Here is a 21990-nt window from a genome sequence, read left to right on the forward strand (position 1 = left end):
CGCATTACTGCAGACGCCGCACCGATCCGTCTGTCGATCTCACGCTCCATTCTTCCCTCACTCGTCTGAGTGAGGGAAGAATGGAGCGTGCACAAGGCCTTCTAGTTCACAGCACCTAATGCTTCCTGTGTTCAGATGAGACACAGCCGAAGGCTGCTAATTTACAGGGAAACCTCACAGTTGGCTCTTTATCCTGCTTCCATTAGGAGTCTAGAAGAAGGTTGGAGACGGTGGCAGGGAAGAGGGAATAAGCTGATTTTAAAACCACATCTCTTTCATTGCTCCAGCACTCACACATCTCTCCTGAATAGCAGAAATCACAGGCATTATATTCCTGACGCTCATTAACAAAGAGAAATATCAACTGGCTCTGTGAGACAGTCACATGTCTGTCTGCAGAAAGAGCAGAAACACTAATCCAGGCTCAGAGATGAAATCTAAACGTGCTGCTGTCTGCTTTACTCAATCCCAACCTACAGTGTCTGTACGGCTTACTGGATAAAACGCTGTGGCTGATATAGTTCCCACCTTCTGTTTGTACCATGGGGAACTGGACACCTCTTCTGTAGAGCTGAACTTTACAGTGGTTGTTTATGTAACTTCACCACTGTATCGCCAGATGAGCTGGTTCCTGATGACTGATTGCAGGAGTCCATAAAGGATTTGCTCCAGCTCCTGTTTGCACAGCTTCTCTCTGTCCTCCACGTCTGAAGCCCTTCACACGCCTCCTTCTGTGTTTTGTCCAAATTATTTACATGGTGATATTTTCTTATGGAATTAATGACAAATCAATGTGAATTTTAACATCTGTGAAGTTTTCTTTTTTTTAAACTGAGGTTGATTGTTTGTCATATTTGCTCACGACAGACATAATTGACCAATCATAGAAGACCTGTTGACTGATAGAGCACCGGTTACGAGCTATGCAGGTGCAGCGTCAGCACGCTGTTGTCACGGCTTGATGTGGAATCCACCTTGTGAGTTTTAGAGTTTTTGATGTTTCACAAATATCACATGTTGCTCTTGGTGTTCATGGACAGAAACGCAGATAATTCACCTCTGAATTATTCGCAGTTTCATGTAGTTTATTTGTTGTTTATTCGCATCAGTCCGAGTGTGTAAGACTTTCAGGACCATTTATGCTGGATGCAGAAGATGGATACACAGATGGACGGACACTTTCGTCCATCTATTGCATTGGTTAAGTTCATAATTTGATCTGTTTTCAAGGAGCTTAGTGAGCAGTTGATGCAGAAAAAGAGAAATACCACAGGGAATTGTGTGGCTGTGTTGAGTTGCATAGCTGACACATAACCAGCAAAAGAAGAAACCAGAGAGGATGAAGAGGAACAAGTCGAAGATTATGTAATAACCATCAAACAAAACGCACCTAAGGAAACGGTAGAAGAAGTTTAGAACGGCAAAAACAACTTCATGGTTTTATTCTTCTTCTTGTTCTCGTGTTTCTGGACTGTTGTAAACGACTTTACAGTGGTACATTACCACGATCCACCAGTGTCAAAACAGGGAAGTGAAATCTGAACTCAAGCACTGCCCACTAGTGGATGAACCGACCAAACAACCATGGTCCCGCAAAAAATGCATGGAAGATTGAGGATGGTGACGTATGACAACGTTAGAAACAGATGTTCCCTTTTCTGTCCTTAAGAGAGCAGAAATGGACCTTTACATGTATTCCTATTAGCTCCTGTCTGATGGCTCCATCTAACTCCTGGGTACGATGGATTTGCTGCCCAGCTCATCAACGGGAGGATGAGCTGGATGACCTAGATCTTTTCTCGTTCTTCATCCTCCTCCAGATGCAGACCCCCGCTAAGCCACCTTTCCTTCCACCATCCCAGCACATCACTGGAAATAAGATGCCACTGGTCTTTACAGACTGGTAGATCCCATCAGTGTTCTGGTTACATGGAAAGACAGCCTGATCCATCTTCTCTTCCAGAAAGGTTTCAGCATCCGGCCCGGTTTGTTGTTAACATGTACCCTGAGATACTTGAGCCCACCTTCTCCACTTCCTTGCCCTGGATGCAAACGGGGACATGTGGTCCTCTCTTCCTCTGGAAGTGGACCACCAGATCTTTGGTCTTAGCTTCAGGTGGTTGCTGGTGCACCATCTGATGAAGTTCTGAATCAATCCTCTGAACTCCCCCTCCTCATATGTAGTGATGCATCCCAACCTACGACGGCGGCGTCATCGGAGGTCTACACGGAAGGCAAAAAGCAGGGTTATAACAGAAGTCTGATGTGAAAGGGGGAAGAGGAACCCTGCTGGCAGAACTGTTCCCTGGGGGGCACCGATGGCCTTGATGGTCCCAGACCTACAGCTGTGGCCGTCTGGTTAATTGTGTCCAGCATTTAGACACAATTCTGTAGATTTTCAGTGTCTTCCTGCTCAAACACACTTGACTCGAATGATTCATCAGCTGTTGATCCATTTCAATTCAGTTGAGTTTGTTGGAGCAGGGGCACTTTGAAAACCTGCAGGACTGCAACTATCAATGACCGTGACTTTGGATACCTCTGATCTAAATAATGGCATCATCTGCTCCAACATGTGGCCAACGGGCACATTGTAACGGGTCCAGAGTGTGTGCAGGTGCTACAGTTTCATGTGAAGTTGGGTCCACAGGTCGGCAGTCACTGAGGCCACCGGGACAACTGATCTGCACCTGAACAACACTGGAGGTCTTCCTCAGGGACCTTCATCCTGCGATGGGACAGTGGGATGTGGAACTTGTACTATCACTAGGATGTACCTTCAGTACTGGCCTTATGCAAGCCTGCCTTCTGTCAGTCCTTCCATCGTAATCTGATCGGTTTGTCATGGTGTTCATGGAAGAATTTCACTTAATTCATCTTTCCAACATTCTTTCAGTTTTTTAATAATATAAAAATAATTCATTCACAACTTTATTTGATGTCTGCGACTTTATGATTCTTTAATTCTGTTTTTCTCTTCTCAGCCCTTCTGTGATTGGTCTGTTGGTGATTAACATCCTGCTATCTAAACGCTTGGAAGCAGAGTTTCCAGTTTGAGGATCAGAAGCCATTTTTTTCTCTGCTGTCCTCGACTTCCTCAGAGTCATCCTCGGATCAGAGGAAATTCTGCATCGTAGAGGAGAACAATGTTTCCATCAGATGCATGTGATGCGGTGCCCTCGGCAGCTCCTTATGTTTTGTTTTTTTTCTCCCCCCCACCAAACCCTATCCAGCTGTCCTCCCCACCACATACACTAGCACACACATCCGCTCACACACACAGACACACACACACGTACAAACATCTTTTCCATGCATCAAGAGACCAGATATCACTATTATTGCCCCCACCACCCCGACACAACCCCCATTCCACCCTCCCATCACCATATCTGGCCTATGCCAAGGCCCCACAATACCAACTGGACATAAGGGTGTTCGCCAACACGCCTGCAGCGATACACTGGAGGGACCCCCAGATCCCTCAGGTACAGGCTGACCCCCATCTGGAGGAGGGCTAGCCCGGGACACCCAGGCCCAAATCCCCCTCCCAGGCCACCCAGAGCTGGCCTGGCCAAGAGCCAGCGCCAACAGACCCTGGCCCCACCACTGCAGGACCAGCCACACCAAGCCCCCCATCCCACGGCGCGTTGCCTGGACCCCACCATGAGACTGCTCCTTATATTCTTCATTAAGATGTGCTGGATCCTCTGTTCATGTAGTCACAGTTCTATTTAAACATGTGGAAACATGTCCCGCTGTCCTTCTGCAGGCAATAGATAGAGACCAGATAACAGCCGGCTGTTATTTATCATTCTCTGATAGATAAAACTTTATCATTTAGATGATTTATTCATTCTCCTATGAAAAAAAAACAGCAGCACAGATCATCCTTTAGTTCACACTTGTGTGAAAATAACTGTTTAAACTTTAAAAGGTCAAATTTTGGAGCAACTTAATTGCAAATAAGAAAAATGTGACTTCTACCTCTGGAACATGCAGCAGAAAGCATGAAAAGGCCAACAGAGTGTGTATCAGAGTGTAAATTGTATCCGTACCACGGTGGTGGAAATGGAAGGCACCTATAGAACAATATTTTTCTGGTCTGGATGTAAGAAATACTTTGCTTGACCTGCGTTACCTCTGTGTGCACAGCTTCGTCCCAGTGGCTGTGCTCCCTAAATATAATAATTACACCTACGTAGAGGATGATAAATGCAGTGATGTGGAGGGAGTGAACCCTGCAGCAGCGATTGGTCTTGTTAAATGGATTTCAGCCACGGCATGCTGAGGCTCTGGATATTAGGGCTTTCTACTTCATTATTTCTCAGTAGAGCCCCATGAAAGCATGAAAACAGAAACATCAGCTCTTATATTTTACACAAACACCCGATGCAAACGATGACGATGGTTCCTTCTGTCTTTACACTCAGATTCGATGTAAAAACTGCAACACAACGAAGATTTATCACTTCATTTACACAGATTACAATGATTCATTCCAATCTCTGTGATGTTAAATTAATTCCCCGTATTTCATCATTTTGACCATGGAGGGACATTTTTCTTCACCTTGTTGGGTTTTTGTGCATCTACCCATTGTTTGCTTTTTGTGTTGGTTGTTTGGAATCAGAGCACTAATCTTTCTTTTTCTCTTTTAATGAACAAGTTGAACCGATTTTATTATTCAGAAGTAGAAAATGTCCACCCTCCTGTTTGCTGCTGAGTTCCTGTAGCTGGGGGTTTGCAAAATAAAAGCCATATTTCTAAAAATTTGACAAAGAACTGCTGCGATTCCAGCTGTTTCCACTGAATGGTGTTCAGCACATATTTCTGGTAAGATCTCGTAGTGCAAGACTCCACTTGGAGGAGGATGGAGAGAGAAGACATCTTGCGTTTCATGAGACATATTTTTATCTTTACTGGTGAAAATATTTCTGTCTCCTCCTTTGTCCATACTCACCCTGAACTGGTCACATGACCTCCTACGTCTGTCATGATGTGGTGGCTTTGTGTTTTTCCTTAGTTCAGGTTTCCTGTTTTATTTAGTAGTTTTTCCTGTTTAGTTCCCTTGTTTGTTGTTTAGCTTTATTGATTTCTTGTTCATTGAGTTCACCTGGTCTTGTTTCGGTTCATTCCGTACAGCTGTTTCTTGTTTCGTTCCCCAGTGTATTTATACCCCTCATTTTCATTTCTTGGTTGCTGGATCATTTTGTTGCACTAGTTTGTATGTTGTAGTCCCTGGATATCCTTAGTTTAAATAAATCCCTCCTTGACCTGCATTCCTGGTTGCTCATCTCTGCATTTGGGTCCACACCTTCACCATCCCTCACCGCCACCCCATAACAACGTCACATCCAGCAATGACTGTAAAAAGTGTTTCCATTAAACCTTTCCGATATAAAACCACCTCATGAGGACGTAAAAACCTTTCAGTGACATTTGAGAGGTTTTACAAGATGCAGATGTTTCTATTACCATGTTTTACTGCAATATTTAGGTTTTGAGCATTTCTAGGGTTGATGGAAACGCAGCTTGTGACGCTTTATACAGGATTGATGGGGATTCTGCTGGTTTCCAGCCTTCATCCAGCCCTAAGCCCACCTGATCCCTTATAGGAAGGAGCAGTCTTCAACGGGGGTCCCGAGGCGGTCCACACAGGCACTGCACTGAATATTTGGGTAAATAAGGCAATTTATAAGATTTTTTTTTTTTTTTTTCCAACAAATTTAAATACACACTGCAGCGAAACCGACATCTTGCAGCTAATGGACAAATGGAGGTGGATGTAGCAGTCACACATCCAGCGGCATGCTGAAGGTCTCTGGGTGGGCACCAGTTCACACATACCACAGGATTACCCTGAACCAGTAATCTGATTAACCCTAGAACACTGAGGCTGGGTGATTTTCACTCATCCTACTGCAATGCTGGTTACTTCTGACCAACCAGTGAGTAGTGGACAAAATTTACAGAGTCAGAAGTCGAGCTGAAAAAGGTAAGTTTTATTACAAAAATGGTTAAAATTAAACTAAAAAAAAAAAAAAAAAATAGGCACATATCCTTCAATGTTGCCGTGCCAGTAGGCAAACTGGGGAGAGTCAATGGAGGAGGTTGGGCCTGTTATGCAGCTCATATCCGTGTGGCAAAGCCTTGATCAGGCTAGCAGTAGCGAAGCTAAGTCTGTCAGCCATGAACCACCGACATAATAATTGGAGGGAAAAACTAAAACCATGTTGACAGCAGAACAGATTTGGATGTGGCAGATGCAAGGTTTATCTTGGAAACTTTGAGAGATTTGATGGTTTTTGAGCATCTGGACGGTCGAAAGGCTCGAATCGAGTTGTTCACGCAGGTTTTAGCAGAAATGAATAAAGCCAGATTCCACTGATCTGTAGAAAAAACACAGAACCGCTAGAATAGGATGATCACAACGCTAAAAGTCACAACCGACCCAGTCAGTCCTCCATTTTCCTCTGCTTCAGTTCGCATCACACATCTCAAAACTGTTCATATTAAATACGTCCATCATGTAAACACACAGCTGATCGAATCATTTCACCATGAAAACACTTCAGCTGGAATCTCTGATCAGATTTATTTCAATCAGATAAAAATATGACATTTGCAGTGGTGGTAAAGTTATCTACAACTGTCCAAAAACACCAGAAGAAGAATAAAACCACTGTCAACTTTTTTTCCTCTTGTCTTCACCTTCTTCTGCGTCTTCTTCTAGAGCTTTTTATTGGGCGTTTCTGCGTTGTGGTCTTCCTTAAAACCTACGTTTCAGCATTAGACTGGTACTGCAAACACACCTACACACCTACACACACACACACAATCATGCTTTATGTTGGGATTGTGTTGTCAGCTTACAAACGGCTTTGTAGGAAATGTACGTGTGTGTAGAAATGTACGTGTGTGTGTAGAAATGTACATGTGTGTGTGCTGGTGCATACGCCTGCTGGAGAGTCTCTTGGACCAGACATCCTTCACACGGCAGGACTGAGGCTGGTACCAGTGATGATATACTTGCTATAGAAAAACAAAGCATGAGGAAAGATGGAGCGATAGAACGGCATGATGGACATCATCATACACCGTACTTATGAGATATACAGCGATCCACCAGAGCTATCATTCATTCCTCGTCGCTTTGTGACAGATTCAGCTTCAAAACATCACAAACAAAGCATGAAATAACTGCAGACAAAATGTTTCACACCAGCTAATGATGATCATCTCAACCACTAAAGAGGAATGGCTTGATCTGCTAACAAGCAGTGTTCGAGGGTGAGCCTCGAAATAACAGGATTGTTGGTTGAGGCGGCAGATTATGGACTATAATCCCGGTTAGAGAATCAAGGCACTTGAAAGGAGAGATCAGGTTATCTTCTTTACTGAAGATTGGCATTGGCCTTTCCGGCATTGAACATCTTTACATAAGTGTGTCTGTGTGTGTGTTGTCTGAAAATAGGATAATAAAGACGTATCACAAAATACTCAGGATTACTCAGTTAAATATGTACAAATGAACAACTGAACAAGCAGGTTTCAGGTAAAGGGATGGAAAGCAGGTGATTGCTGGGACTAAGAGGCTGAGAAGGAGAGCAGTGATCGACTTAACATGTCTTCCAAGTGGAATATGGCACACCTTCTGCTGCCAGCTCTGTTGGCGCTTCTGTTGTCTTGATGTGTCCTTATAATGGAGCTAAACATGGAGGATGTTATAAACCCAACTGGAGACAGACTCCACAGACCATGTGTCTGTTAGACCCTGCAGTCATGGTGGGATTTTGCTTTTGTGGTTTTTTAGCAGACAGCTCAGAGTTGTCTAAAGACCCATTTCTGCTCCCTTACATACCTAATTAGAGATGTACATTAATACTGTCAATTTGTTGTATTTTACCGTCCTCATACATCCAGGCGTCTTTTATGTTGCTGTAGTTGTTAAGTCACTTCATCCACTAGTGGGCAGCGCTGAGTTCAGCGTTCACTTGCATGTTTTCACGCAGCAGTAATGCACAGCTGTTAAGTTGTTTACAATCATGCAAAACCACCAGAAGAATAAAACTTTGGTAAATGTTTTTTTTTTTTTTTCATTTTCTCCTCCACTTCTTCTGCATCTTCTTGTACCTTTTATTTCGCGGTTTTTTGCATCGTCTTCTTCTGCTTCTTCTCTGGTTTGTTCCTGTCTCTGGTTCCATGTCAGCTTTACAGCTCAACACGGCTCCAGTGGTTTCTGGTGGTATTGCTCCGTTTTCCGTATCAAGCATTGGACAGCTATGATCCTTGAAAATAACCCAAATGACAGCCGATGCAGGAGACAGACGCAACTGTTTGTTCGACTTCAAAGCCGTCAAGCATAAATGTGCCTTTATGATGATGTCCAGCTGGTCATGTGATACGATCGTTGCATTAAACCAAATTCTGGCTGAATTTGATGCTAAGTAGTCTCTGATGCACTGTTACGGCTCATTACCTGTCGTCTAGACGATCACCTTTCAAATCATCACCTGGGACATTGGATACACCTTCGTTCGTGGCAACTGTGTTTGGTTGAGTCTTGGTGCCACAGCTTGCCACTCACGTGAATGAGGTTGACTGTTTGGTGTTTGTGTTTGTGTTTTGAAGTTTTTGTGATTACATCTGGGTTGGTGTCAGCTTTCGTTTATACTTTTGTTGTTGGGTTTGTTTTGGCTTTTGGTTTGTGACTTTTAATACTTTTTAAACACTAGTGGGTCCTAAATAAAGCCTTCATTTGTGCATCTTCCTGGTTTTCTTTTGTTCATGTTGCCATCCCTTTGTACCCCTGGACAAACTCCATCGTGGGTCGTGACATGCACCCAGGAACTGGGAATGTTTCATTTTTAGGAAAAATGAAGAAGTTCTTTTATAAAGTTTTGTGATTGGAAGGTCAAAAAATTTTTTCAGGTCTACAAACACAGATTCGGCTCCGTCTTTCTCATCAATAAGACGACAAAGAGCTGATTCGGTTGTATGAAACTGTCTCCAGTCTAACTGCATTGGCTGAAGATGATAAAGACTATGATTAGGACGACTGCTATATCAGAAATGGCTGGAAGGAAACTTAATCGTCTGTAATTGTTCATTTCTGCAGGGTCTCTAGATTTGAAGATTGGTGTTATAATTTAACCTTTCCAAGTGAAAGGGAAAATACCAGATCTGAGGGGCCGACTTCTGAATTTATGAACTTAGAAAGCTTTCTCCTGCGTCGCCATGCAGCGTTTTGTCATGAGCCATAATCCTGTTTTTGTGGAATGCAATCAAAACAGGCTAAATTGAAACTTGTAAAGACTGTTGACAGTTTTAAGCTGCTTAGCAACTGCTGAGGAGTTTAGCTGTAAAAGCTACTTGGGAGTAGGATAAAGAGGGAAAAATGTATTCTTCTGAAAAGTGCTTGTTGACAGGCTTGACCAGATTTTTCAAAAGCAAACACACACATTGGTAAAACCAATTACATTTTAAATAAAGATAATCTTGATGTAGATAGGATGTCAGGTTTTCTTTTTCCTGCTGACAAGATAAGGGCTTTTCCCTCCAATCTGCCATGGCTACAGGAGACAAATCCAAAGGGGAGCAACAGAGTTTAAACTGTTTACATTTAGCAGTAATTCCTCCACATGTGTTAATATAGTGGTGAGTGAGGAAGGACTTTTTGTACCAGCAGCTATAAACAAAACACACAACGTATGTTGGACCTTTTGTGTCTTTAGTTCTGGTTTCCTGTTTAATTTAATAGTTTTCCCAGTTTAGTTCCCTTGTGTCTTGTTTCCTGTTTAACCTCAACTCTGTTCATTAGTTCACCTGGGCTCATTTAGTTCATCCATTTCATCTGTGTCTTTTGTTCTTCTGTGTATTTATACTCCTCAGTTGTAGGTTTACTTTGCTGGTTCATTGTGTCTAAGGGAACATTCACTTCAGCCTTTTTGATTCAAATCCAAGTCTGTTGGCTTGAAAAGTCTGTTTTGTTTGTGGAAGTGTGAATGAGCCAAACAAATTCTGATTCAGACCAAAGAAGTGGACTCAGTCCGCCTACAAACCCAGGTCTCAGCCTGTTTCAAGCAGACCAAATACAAGAAGTGGACTTAAAAAAAAAAAAGTCACTTCCTCCATGTGACGTAGCATTGCATTGTGGGTAAATGCGTAGCAATGGGGTTAAGGGTCCTCTGCCTCGTCTGGTGTTCTTACTTTGTCCATTGTTGCAGTGGATTTCTGCAGTATAATTGCAAAAGACACAATAAAAAACCCAAAACAGCCATAGTTTTGTCTCCATGTTTAACTTGCAACAGTTTTCTTCTTCATGCGGGTCTTGTCCTCTCTTTTGCTAAATACCAGTGCAGCGCCACCTCTGGTGGGAATGGGGATATATTATTGTAAAGGTTTGGGGCGTTTGACCAAAGAGCAGCGTGAATGCGATCTCAGTCTGAATGGAGACACCCCCTACAATCAGACCGAGTCTGGAGGACTGTCCTGATGTAAATGCACCTTAAGTTTAGTCCTTAGCCTTGATTTAACCAAATAAAACTGGATTTCTGGAACCTACTCAGCATTCTGCCTCCATCTCTGCACTTGGGTCCACACCTCCACCTCATCAGCATAAACCCCCCCTTAATGTTGATATTGTGTATCGCTTTCTAACGAACAATGCGTTTAAGCACCTCAACCTTTTTAGACACAATGTTGCATCAATGGCAGCCATGTTGGATCACAAACCTCCACAGCAGAGATAAAACCATGTCATCCTTTTCTTTATGGCATATATGAAGATAACAAAATCATGTCATGGAGATGACTTAATTCCAACCTCTGCTACCACACAGACACTACACATACCTGTAGTAAGGTTGGAGTAAAATCACTGCTTTAGGTACTTCGTTGTATTTCTTGAGGAGAAACTGAAACCCCAAAATCCCTTCCTTGAACATTATCAACTAATTGCAAATGCTTTTTGACCCCGTGTGACTCTGGACCATAGTTTCTTTCAAAGGCAGAGTTTTGTGGTGAGAGTCATCCTTGAGGAACACGATATACCTCCCATTCGGAGTTCCTGATACGGAGGAAGATCTAGTTTCTGGGATTCTTTAAACATTAAGGGTATATGGGGAATTTAACTTATAAAACTCACCTTTCTCTCCTCCTCCATCATCCTCTCCTCTTTCACAACCGTCCATTTTCTCTCCTAACAATGTCCAGCAGCTGGTATTTGAATGCACTGGCTTCAGTGGTGTAGTGAGGTTCTCTCTAGCAGTCGAGGAGGATAAAATGTGCAGATGATGGTGCATTGTCGCTTTCACATACCCAGATTTTCATGTGACATTGATATGCAAGTCTATGCATGTTCCAAAATGCCCCAAATTAAAATCAGTTGTCGAGTTAGAGGCTGATTTGTGTTTTTGTTTTTTAGATTTACATATATATGTATTTCCAAAGACATCCATGGTAGGTTTATTGGTTACTCTAAATTGTCCCTGTGAACGGTTGTTTGTGATGGTGACCTGTCCAGGTGTACCTGCCTCTCGCCCAGTGATTGCTGAGATAGACTCCCCCTTCCCTGCTACCCTAATCGGACTAAGTCGTTCGGAAAATAAATTAATGTATTTTTATCAAATAAAATTTTAATGGCACAGAGCACCTCATTAAAAAAAACAGCTTACAGGCTAATGGTCAGAAATGTCACTGATGTGCATGGACGTCACCTTCGAAAAAAACAATGGTTGCTATGGGGATCAGTACGTTGGACTTAATGCACTGGGATGTTTTTTACAACTGGTCCACTGACAAGAAGAAATCAGGAGCAGTTTTTACTCCTGATCTCTCACGATCTTCTCTTAGACATTTATATTCTGGACGTTTAGGAATGTCTCAATTAAAGGAAATAAAGTGTTTTTATTTCATGTTTACTCCACAGACAAACAGGTAGCCTACAGTAAAACACTGAAATGCTTTTTATTGTTCTGGTTTTGACTTTGCTGTTTTAAAATTCATGAAGCAAAAAAAATAATAAAGGTTTTAGCAATTTTACTGGTAAGAATTTAAAACTACTTTCAGCCAGGTGATGAACGCCATGGTAATAAACATTCAGTCTTTCTTTTTCCGGAGCAAAACAGTTTCACTGTCCAGTTGTTGCTGTTTTATTGTTTCACATTAACTTCATCAAGTGGTTTTCTTCAGTTTTTATTTCGTATTGTGAGTATTTCTTATTGTATCACGAGTTTAACATTTTGTTACATCCCTAATATCTTCTAAAACATGCTGGAAACTTCTCTTGGATTTTTTAACCTTTTCTGTGGCGATATATGCAAACATCTTTCACAACATTCCTGCATCCAGGTGCTGATCCGGATCACTCCCAACATTTAATGGAATCAATGTTAGAACAAGACCCGTTCTCAGAAACACGTCATGTAAAGTTGCTAACAGGCAGTCAGATCAACATTAGAAAAGTAAAACTTCTGCAGCTTCCTCTGCAGAGTTTACAATAAAATAGACAAAAGAAAAAAAAAACGTTGAGACTTTTACCTTTTTAAAATGAGCATTTACCTGAAATTCAGGTCTTTGAGTGGATACTACACACACTTAAAACCAGATGTTAACTCCAGTGATTCCTCGTCGATGGTTTGGGAAAGAAAACTTCCCAATTAATTCATTTTGTTATTAAGTAAAAATCTTCCAGAGCCACCTAATGTGTGTGTGTAATAACCAACACTTGATCATTTCACCGTTCAGACGATAATATTAACCGTCATCTCAAACATTTGTTAAAACATTTATTTTTATTATTGTTGTTCCAAGCTAAAGAAAATATGAAACATAAAAGGTTCAATGTTTTCTAAAGCACAAAGCAGGACACATCCACTGCAGATGTAGGAAGGTAATGACGCTTACACACCCCAGGCTACGTTGCTAATGATATTAGCTTCCAGACCGGTTTTTCGCATTTACAAGTCACCATCATCACTTCACCCGCCTCCATGGCAAGCCTCCAGAAATTCCACCAATCACAAGACACTTCCCCTCAACCTCCCTGTTGTCAGGAGGATGCGAGAAAAGCTTTCAGTGAAATAATTACCACCCATTTGGAGCTACGCTGGGTGCAAAGCTTATTTAAAGGTACCAGAGATTAAGAATGAAAGGAAGTGATCTGGCAGGTCTGGCAGAAATGGACTTTGTTTTCCAACAGGGATTGTTATCAGTCAAGCAACTCACCACTCATGCAGCCAAGTGAGTGTGTGTGGGCGGAATCAGTAAATACTGTTTAATGCTGATAAATTATTGTTTTGTCTCAACTGCTGACTTTATAAAACATATTACCAGCTGAAGAAAATTAACAGTAACTTGCTATTATTATGAAACACAGTAATTACTGATAAAAATCCTCCATAAATTCCCAGCAAACAATTGGAAAACATGTAATTTCCCCACACATCCCCACAGCAAGGCTTCAGCACAATGAAGGGGACTCTGAGTAGAAGTCTAACCTTTAATAAACTGCATATGAATATAAATACCCTCTGGAGGAGTAGAAAGGAATAAGAGTATGCAAACTTTACAGCCAGCGGTGTGTAGGTAAGCAGCAGAGCAGCGTTGTGTACGTGGTTTTATCTCCGCCAGCCAGCTCTCTAATCCCCAGCAGCACATTGAGCCTTTTTCAACACATGTAGGGAATACTAATCCTGCACAGTGGCCTGCTATGCCACACACAGACCCCGCACCCACATACGAATACACACACACGCATGTTGAGCCCCTGTTAGGATCAGCTCACCAGCAGCTACCTGGACGATCAAACTACTGTCCCGCCTTTAAACTGACAGCTCAAAGTCAGAGTCTCCACTGTCAGCTGAGGAGCAAAGAGGAGGAAGAAGGAGAAAAAAGACTGTTTTATAAACGCTGTGATTGTGTCGGGACCGGTGGTTCTCATACTGGAGGTTGCCAGATCATTCCAGGGGGTTGCCAGGCAAAGTATGTATCAAATAGAGTCGGGATTTTTATCCAGGTTGTCAAAATGATACCATTAATTCAGAGACAAAGATGTGAAATTAGCGCCTTCACTTTTCAACACAATGAAGTGAGTAAACACGTCAGGAAAAAGCTGAATTTGGCGTCATCTCTGCTAGAGAGGCTGAGTTACGGCATGTAGGTGTCTTGTCACAGCAGTGACAAAGACAGGAACGGCTGCCTTTCTCTGATTACTATCGCAGACGGTGAAGCTGCTTGCCGAGCTTTTGTCAGTCACAGCAAGACAGAACAGCTCGTCCAAACAGAACATTGTGGCTGGATAGACATTCATCTCACTTCTGCTCTCAGCGTTGCTAAATCTGGTTACAGAGGGACATGAAGACGGGGACGGCAAGCAGTTTTTCTCAGTTAGCTATGAGAAACAAGATATGTAAAGACATATCTTGTTCACAGCCATTAGAAAGTACGAGCTGCTGTGTTTTGGATTGAAACAACCATGACGGTTCATGATACTGGAGTTCCCAAACATGACAAAGTATATCTTGACCTAGTCTTCACCAGTACCATGGTGGGTAATAAAGACATGTCATTGCAGTTTGTCATGTGTCTGACAACATTCATATCTAAGAGAATGAAGTGAAAAAGTTGATTGTAAGATGATGTGAAGGCATGGAAAGACTTTGACTTTCTGCAGCGTTGGACAGAAAACCAGTTTAATTCTTTAACCTTCAAGACCTACAACCGTCCTCTAGACACCCAAAGACATGCAAGCTGGGTTAACTGGTAACTCTAAATCGTCTCTAGGAGTGTGAATGGTTGTCTGTCTCTCTGTGTAGGCCTGTGATGGACCATCAGCCTGTCCAGGTGTACCTTCCTCCCGCCCAGTGATGGCTTGGACTGTCTGCAGCTTTCTGCACACCTGGATTGGATGAAGTGGTTAATAAAATGGATGGATGGATAGATTAACGACTGTCCAACTAAACTTACCGTGCTGATGATGTTGGGTAAAAAATACAGTGTTTCCTTTGCTACACAAAGAATTCTAGTATCTGATTCATGAGGAACCGCTGTGTGGCGACGCCATGAGAATGGAACCACCAGAACACGAGAAGTCAACATCAGAAGAGTTAAATGTTTAAGCACTGAGAAGTACTGGAACATGGAGCCCTTAAAGTTGTAGATTTTAATTTTTTTCTCTTCCGGTCTGACGTCTCTGGACTGGTGGAACGTATAAAAGTAATCATGTTAAAGTGGATGGGATTGGCTGTTTAATGTCATTCATTCATTCATTCATTTTCTGAACCGCTTAATCCAATTCAGGGTCACGGGGAAGCCGGAGCCTATCCCAGCTTGCTTTGGGCGACAGGCAGGGTACACCCTGGACGGCTCTCCAGTCCATCGCAGGGCCACACAGAGAGACGAACAACCACTCACACTCATTCCTAGGAGCAATTTAGAGTGACCAATTAACCTAACATGCATGTCTTTGGACAGTGGGAGGAAGCTGGAGAACCCGGAGAGAACCCATGCATACACGGGGAGAACATGCAGACTCCTGTTTAATGTCATTCATAGAAAAACACTTCAATAAGATGAGTTTGTTCCAGGATCTAGTTGGAAATCTTTTTTATTAGAAATTACAATGAAAAGCTGCTGATAAAGGCGGATTTGCTGTTGTTGTATCAGCAATGACTCCAACTATTAATTCTGGGCTTAAAGTAAACAAAAAGGTGCTTTTTTGTTCCATTTCCAATAAACCCTGAACCAGTCCGGCACCTTGACCAACCCGGTAAGAAATGGAAATTATTGACTGAAATTCTGGAAGGTCGTTCACGTTTCACTCTGAACGAAGCTGCAGAGTTGAAACTCCAGTCAGCCTTCTACCTTTATTTACATTCACTTCATTGTCCAGTCAAGGCTGAGGGCATATCTATACATACCTAATGACAGCTGCATTCCCCATTGAACAAGATGGCCTCTGCATGGCACAGTCTGATAGGTAATGCTTTAAAAATGGATGTGAGAGGTTGTACACTTCACTCTCTAGAACATCAACGGTTGACTGATCATTTGAAAATGTATAAAACAACAAAAACTTATGTGTACTTATTATTCACTTTGAGTATCACTTGTTTCGTTATCACTTAATTATGATACATGCTCGTAACTCCCCGAGAAGACTCGGATGTCCATGGAAACGTCCACAGACGCGCCTTCAGCTGGAAAATGAGAACAATGTCCGAGTTGTTGCATGTTTCTTCCAGTTGAAGAGAAGTCACTTAAACAGGAAATAAGTTTTCATCTGTTTCCCGTGAAGAAACATCAGCGATCTACTGAGTTTTACAAACCAGTGGGACCAATAAAAACACTGCTGGTCCCAGAAACACGTCAGACCAGCAGGAAAATGGTCACCAAGCCAGATGACCAGTCTGTTCCTGGACTTTAATGGGATTTTTTTTTTTTCCCCTTCGACGTTCTAAGAGCAGAACACGACTATTAAATCAGTATTTTCACCATTTCACGTCAAAGGAACAGAAAGACATTTTTAGTTTGATCTGCCAAGAGATCTGCAGGTCTCTGCTCCATCTGAAGCCTGGAAGGTTCAATGACCTGCTCACTAACGCAGAAACACGGGGATATTTGTACAAATGAATAACTGGGCACATCACGGAGATTGTCATCATTTATTCTCTGAAACACCAGAGATCTTTAAAATCCACCTGAATACGTCCAGAGTTGGATCGTCCTCCTGCTCTGCAGCGGCGCCGGCAAGGTGGGCTGGTTTATCCGACAGAACTGGGATTAAAGGTCAGGGGTGGGACTCCGTTTTAAAAAAATCTAACTAATCACAGGCTTTGTAATTAATCAATTAATTAATTCATCTCAATTAATCATATTTTAATCGCATAACAGTATTTGCCAAAAAAAGAAAAAGTTTTTCTGATTAAAATAGAGTTTGGTGAATGACTAAATCAAATAATAAAAATACAAGCAATAATATTATAAACTCAGGCTCAATTAACGTCTGGAAAAATACATTTAATTTATTTTCTATTGAAAACAGTAGAAAACAGTAGAAACTATACTTGGACAGAACTGAAAAGACCTAAAATGAAAATGTCCTTTTAAGTAATTTAACTACCGGCTTCAGTCTACAACATGTTAAAGTATGTTAATGTTTTTATTGTTTTCATCCACACTTTTCATCATGTGACAGTAAACAGAATGTTGTGAGGTCTGAAAAATTGAACTGAAAAATATTCACTGCAACGTTTCCTGATTAAATGTGTTAACATTTTAATGCCTTCATTTTTTCTGTAAATAATTCATTGTAATTAACGCGTTAAAGTCCAACCCTCATTACAGGAGTCTTCAAGGCTTTTTGGGCACGTTAGAAAAAACTTTAAAAAGCTCTAATAAGTCTCTTTTCATCAGGTTCTTCAGATCTGTTTCTATGTCAGACATTTTACCAGAAGTATGTTCAGTAGAAAATACGATGCAGATCAACTCTTCTGATTGCCTTCAGTAGTTCCACGCATGCATGAGCAACACATGCATCTCCTAAGAGAAGAGTCTGATGTGACAGGTCATGGTCAAAGTGTTTAGTCCATTCTACATCTCGCTTATTTGTGAGATATTTTACAAGCTGCCACTCTCCACTTTGTTGACTGACACATGCCAAACAGCCAACTCCATCAGTGTGTGTTTACACATATCAGGCTGAGCGTGACTGTCTTTACACTCCTGGACCAATGCAAAGAAATTAAACAATATTTTCATTCATTCACAACAGTTTTTTGTCTATGAACACCAAGTGTGATGGGAAATTATGAAAACAGTGTGAAGTTTCTAAAATTAATTCACAAGGTGGAAAAACCAACCGGATTCCACATGAAGGGATGGTGATCTTGTGATGCTGCAGCAAAGACCAGAAAATAGAGGCACAGGGTTCTTCCTGTTCTAGAAAAGAGAAGAACACTTGGGGAGTTGAATTGTTCAGTCCAGGATGTGAAGCTGGACCACCGCAGGATGGACTTTAGTTTGTCTGTGGGACGATTTGAGGATCGGCTGCAGAAACTGGCTGCTTTAAAAGCTGCTTTAAAGTGGAGAGAATATCAGCTTCAGCCTCCCTGTCCCACCCCTCTACCCCCAGTAATGCTGGACACAATGGCCACACTGGTCTGGTGTGACACCAACATGGATATTTTAGCTTCATACTGTATGTTGTGATATGAAACATTAAGGAAATGTCAGAATCATTGTGATTGGAGGCTGTACAGTGGGGATTTGTCTGTCTAAGCATGTGTACTTGCAGACTTCACAGTTCACAGTGGAGGTGGGGCAGAAGCTTGTGGACCCCATAATCACACTGAGTGGCCCCAAAGTCCAGGCATTAATCATTATAAGCAGCCATGACAGCAAAATCAAAAAGTTGGCCCTATCGCTCTGCTTGTTCCCTGGCTCACCCCAACGGACCCCAGATGCTCCTGCTTAGTCGTCAGAAAGATGGGGGTGGGGGGAGGTAGGCGTCATCCAGCAGCAGTTTCTGGGAACTGGGAGCATCATTCATCTTTGTCAACTATACATGTAGCAGCGGCTAAGCCATCATTAAATGATGAAGCATACTGCCATGCTTGACCACACATATAAACACACACACACACACACACACACACACACACAGACTCTCAACCCCCACAGACACACACAGTTCATGTATACATGGTGTAAGTGTAAATCGCTACACACACTCTCACACAGCAGATACACTGACTGAATCCTTAAAGATGGAGACAACTTGTTTTTTTTTTCACAGTTTCTATCAAACATATTTACACAGCTGAAGTATTACTGTGCAGTATCATGGGAACACTGGCTTATATGTTATAGAAAACAAACAGAAAACTAATCAAACAGAGTGATCAGTAATTACTGTGAGAGTCAGCTGTGCAAACGGGATGCTTTTACCGAGGCGCTACTTGTACATTTGCAGGTTTTATTCCAGAATATTTATGTCATTCTATCTACCTGATGCAGAATACCAGCAGTGGGCCAATCAGGGAAGATGCCAGTAAAAATCAGCTGATGCAGTTTAAATGGAAACAGTTGTCAATTTATTTACAAATAAAAGTGCCATTTATAGAAAAAAAATCTTCTTCTCTGTGTTTTTAGAGAATATATTTTGGTGTCATTACCAACTCAGAAACAGTACTGGTCTTTGTTTTAGATCCTTTAAATCTGAAAATGTGACGTTGTGGGACAAACGACAAAATGCCCAACAATAAAATAAGACAATGTTATCTTCTAGGATGTTGGACAACATTGTTTCCAAATTTAATGAATGCTGAGAACAGGATATATGAAACCATGCTGGCTGACATTAAGCCAAACTCCAGACAGTTCTGTGATAAAAACCAAACCATCTTTTTTTATTATTGTTTTATTTAAACCAGATAATACTAACAGTCATTTAATGTGTTCAGACACCTTTGTTTTCTTTTGCCAATTCTAACACCAAGAGTTTAGGTATCTGAGTACTGATTCAGCACCTCTTATTTTATTAAGAGGTGTTTTAAATATACCATTTAATTATTGATGTTTTTTATGTTTGTTTCTAACATTCAGTAATTCAAATACTTCATACTTTGTAGTTTTATACATTTCATGTTTAATGCTTTATAGGTTAAGCTATAAATCATATTTATATACGTAAAGCTTTATCAACACAGGAAAACACAGAACTTGACTTATAATTATTAAGTGACTGTTTTCCAGAGGAGACAGGGTCTGATCATCCAGAGAAAACATCGCAAAACTTTGTTATTACGGTGGATTTCTTCACATCTGAAAAGAATATTTGCCAGCGTTTGTTGTTGCTCCAGTTCATTTCCATTTGCAGCAACAAACTCCTCGTACAGCAACCCAGATGCTTTATAACAGCAGGACTCAGTTTGGTCCTATCAGGTCCACAGTCCTGCAGGTTTTCTGTGTATCCTTGTTAATAGGCTGTTAGATTCATTTAATTTGATTCAGGTGTGCTGAAGAGGGAATACATTGAAAGCCAGCTGGACTGCAGATCTCATGGGGCCAGATTCAGTCCCAGTGCTTCATACGGTTGAGGGAGGTAACTTTGGCAGCATTCATGGTGCTTCTGGAGACTACTGGAGGCCCGTGTATGAGACATGTTGCTGTTTCGCTGATGGGATTTTCTAATCAGAAATAATTCCAAATTGCTAACAACTGTCTTGACTAAATGGGAAAAGGTAATAAGAGAAATCAAATTAAGTCAATTGAAACGGTCCTGCACATGACAAAAAAACAAAAGTATATAGAATAAAGTTGTAGTATCAGGGCTGCATGGACAACCAGCAATTTCAGCCGGGTTCTGCCGGAGGTTTCCTTCCTGTTAAAAGGGAGTTTTTTCCTTCCCACTGTCGCCAGTGTGCTTGCTCAGGATGGGAGATTGAGTTGGACTCAACTCAATCTGTTGGTTTCCTTATATAGACTGTTATGAATTGGCTTTCATTATGTTTTCCCCTCTGCCTGTAAAGCGTCTTGAGATGGCATTGCCGTGATTTGACGCAATATAAATAAAGTTGAATTGAATTGAATTGAATTGAATTGAATTGCTTTATCTGTGATGTTTAAGCACAGAATCCAGCTTTAGGGCCCATTTATAAGCAGTGCAGAGGACAGATACACAGAAGGATGAACAGTTTTTGTCTGTCTCCTGAGTCAGTTATGCACGTAATTTGGTTTATTTTTAAGGAGCCTAAATATCTGTCACTTGACGTAGAAAACAGAGTAATACTACCCAAATTCACACTGTCTGTGTTAAGTTGTATCGCTAACATGCATACGGTGGAAGGTACAAACCAAAGAATAAGAAGAGAAACAGTAAGACAATAATACAGAAACAGCCAAATACAGAGACGCAGAAGCTGAGGAGAACAGCAAAAGACTTTGCAGATTCATTCTTTTGCCTTTGGTAATTTTGGACGGTTCTTAACAAGTTTCAGTATCAATCAATGTCAAGCATGACTCTGGACTCAGCACTGTCCACTAGTGGATGAACTGAGGTAACAACTATGGCATTATAAAAGGAGCATGGAGGTATGAGAACAGCAATAAATGTCAACGTTTTAAACTGATGCGTCCATTTACGCATGTAAGAGAACAGAAATGGGCTTTTATATCGAGAATAGTCAGGACAAGGATGAACATCGGTCAAGCGTTTGAGCATTGGTGCCGACCATACACTGTATACAGAAGATGTAAGGAGACTCTGTAACATTCTCTGTAGGTGTCTGAAGAGCTGAATTGAAGTTCAGTCATCGGTTCCCACTGTCATGCCAAAGCTCCTGGAAAATACAAAAATGGGCAAGGAGGTAGAGCTGAATTAGCAAATGTTGTTCATGTCTTTAGTATTCCACAAATTTTAGAAAACAAACAAATAACATGAAGCTTGTCTTGTGTGCAAATACTGATGTAAACTGAAGAGATAAATATAAACTATGTTTAGGTGAACTTCCACAACCTACTGCAGTTATTCTACATTGACCTGCAGCCGGAGCCGACTGAGACTGGCCGCCTGGGAGTGCTTTAGGACGGGAGAGGCTCCCGCTGCTCCTTCCTTACAGTAACTGCAGAACAATATGTGCCTTCAAGTCAGTCGCCACAACACCAGAAAAGTCTCTAATAACTCCAGTAAAGGGCGCTAGATTTATCGCTTTCAACGAAAAAAAGTCGCCAAGGCGGTTTGGAAAGATATCAGATTTAACTAGAAAGTCGCCAAGTTGGCAACAGTGTCTGAATGAAAGCAAAGCGACTGTGGGAGGAGTTTACAGCACAGCGCTGCAACGCCAGAGACGCTCGATTAGCAGCTGAAGACCGTACAAAGGCAACTGCAAATAAAAAAAAAAAAATTGTTGAAAACCCAGATCATATTTGAGATTAAAATTTGAACAGAAAAGGGTTGACTTACTGCGAATCGTCCCACTCGTTGTA

The sequence above is a fragment of the Telmatherina bonti genome, assembly GCF_933228915.1.
Source record: "Telmatherina bonti genome assembly, chromosome: 20".
Lineage (NCBI taxonomy): Eukaryota > Metazoa > Chordata > Actinopteri > Atheriniformes > Telmatherinidae > Telmatherina > Telmatherina bonti.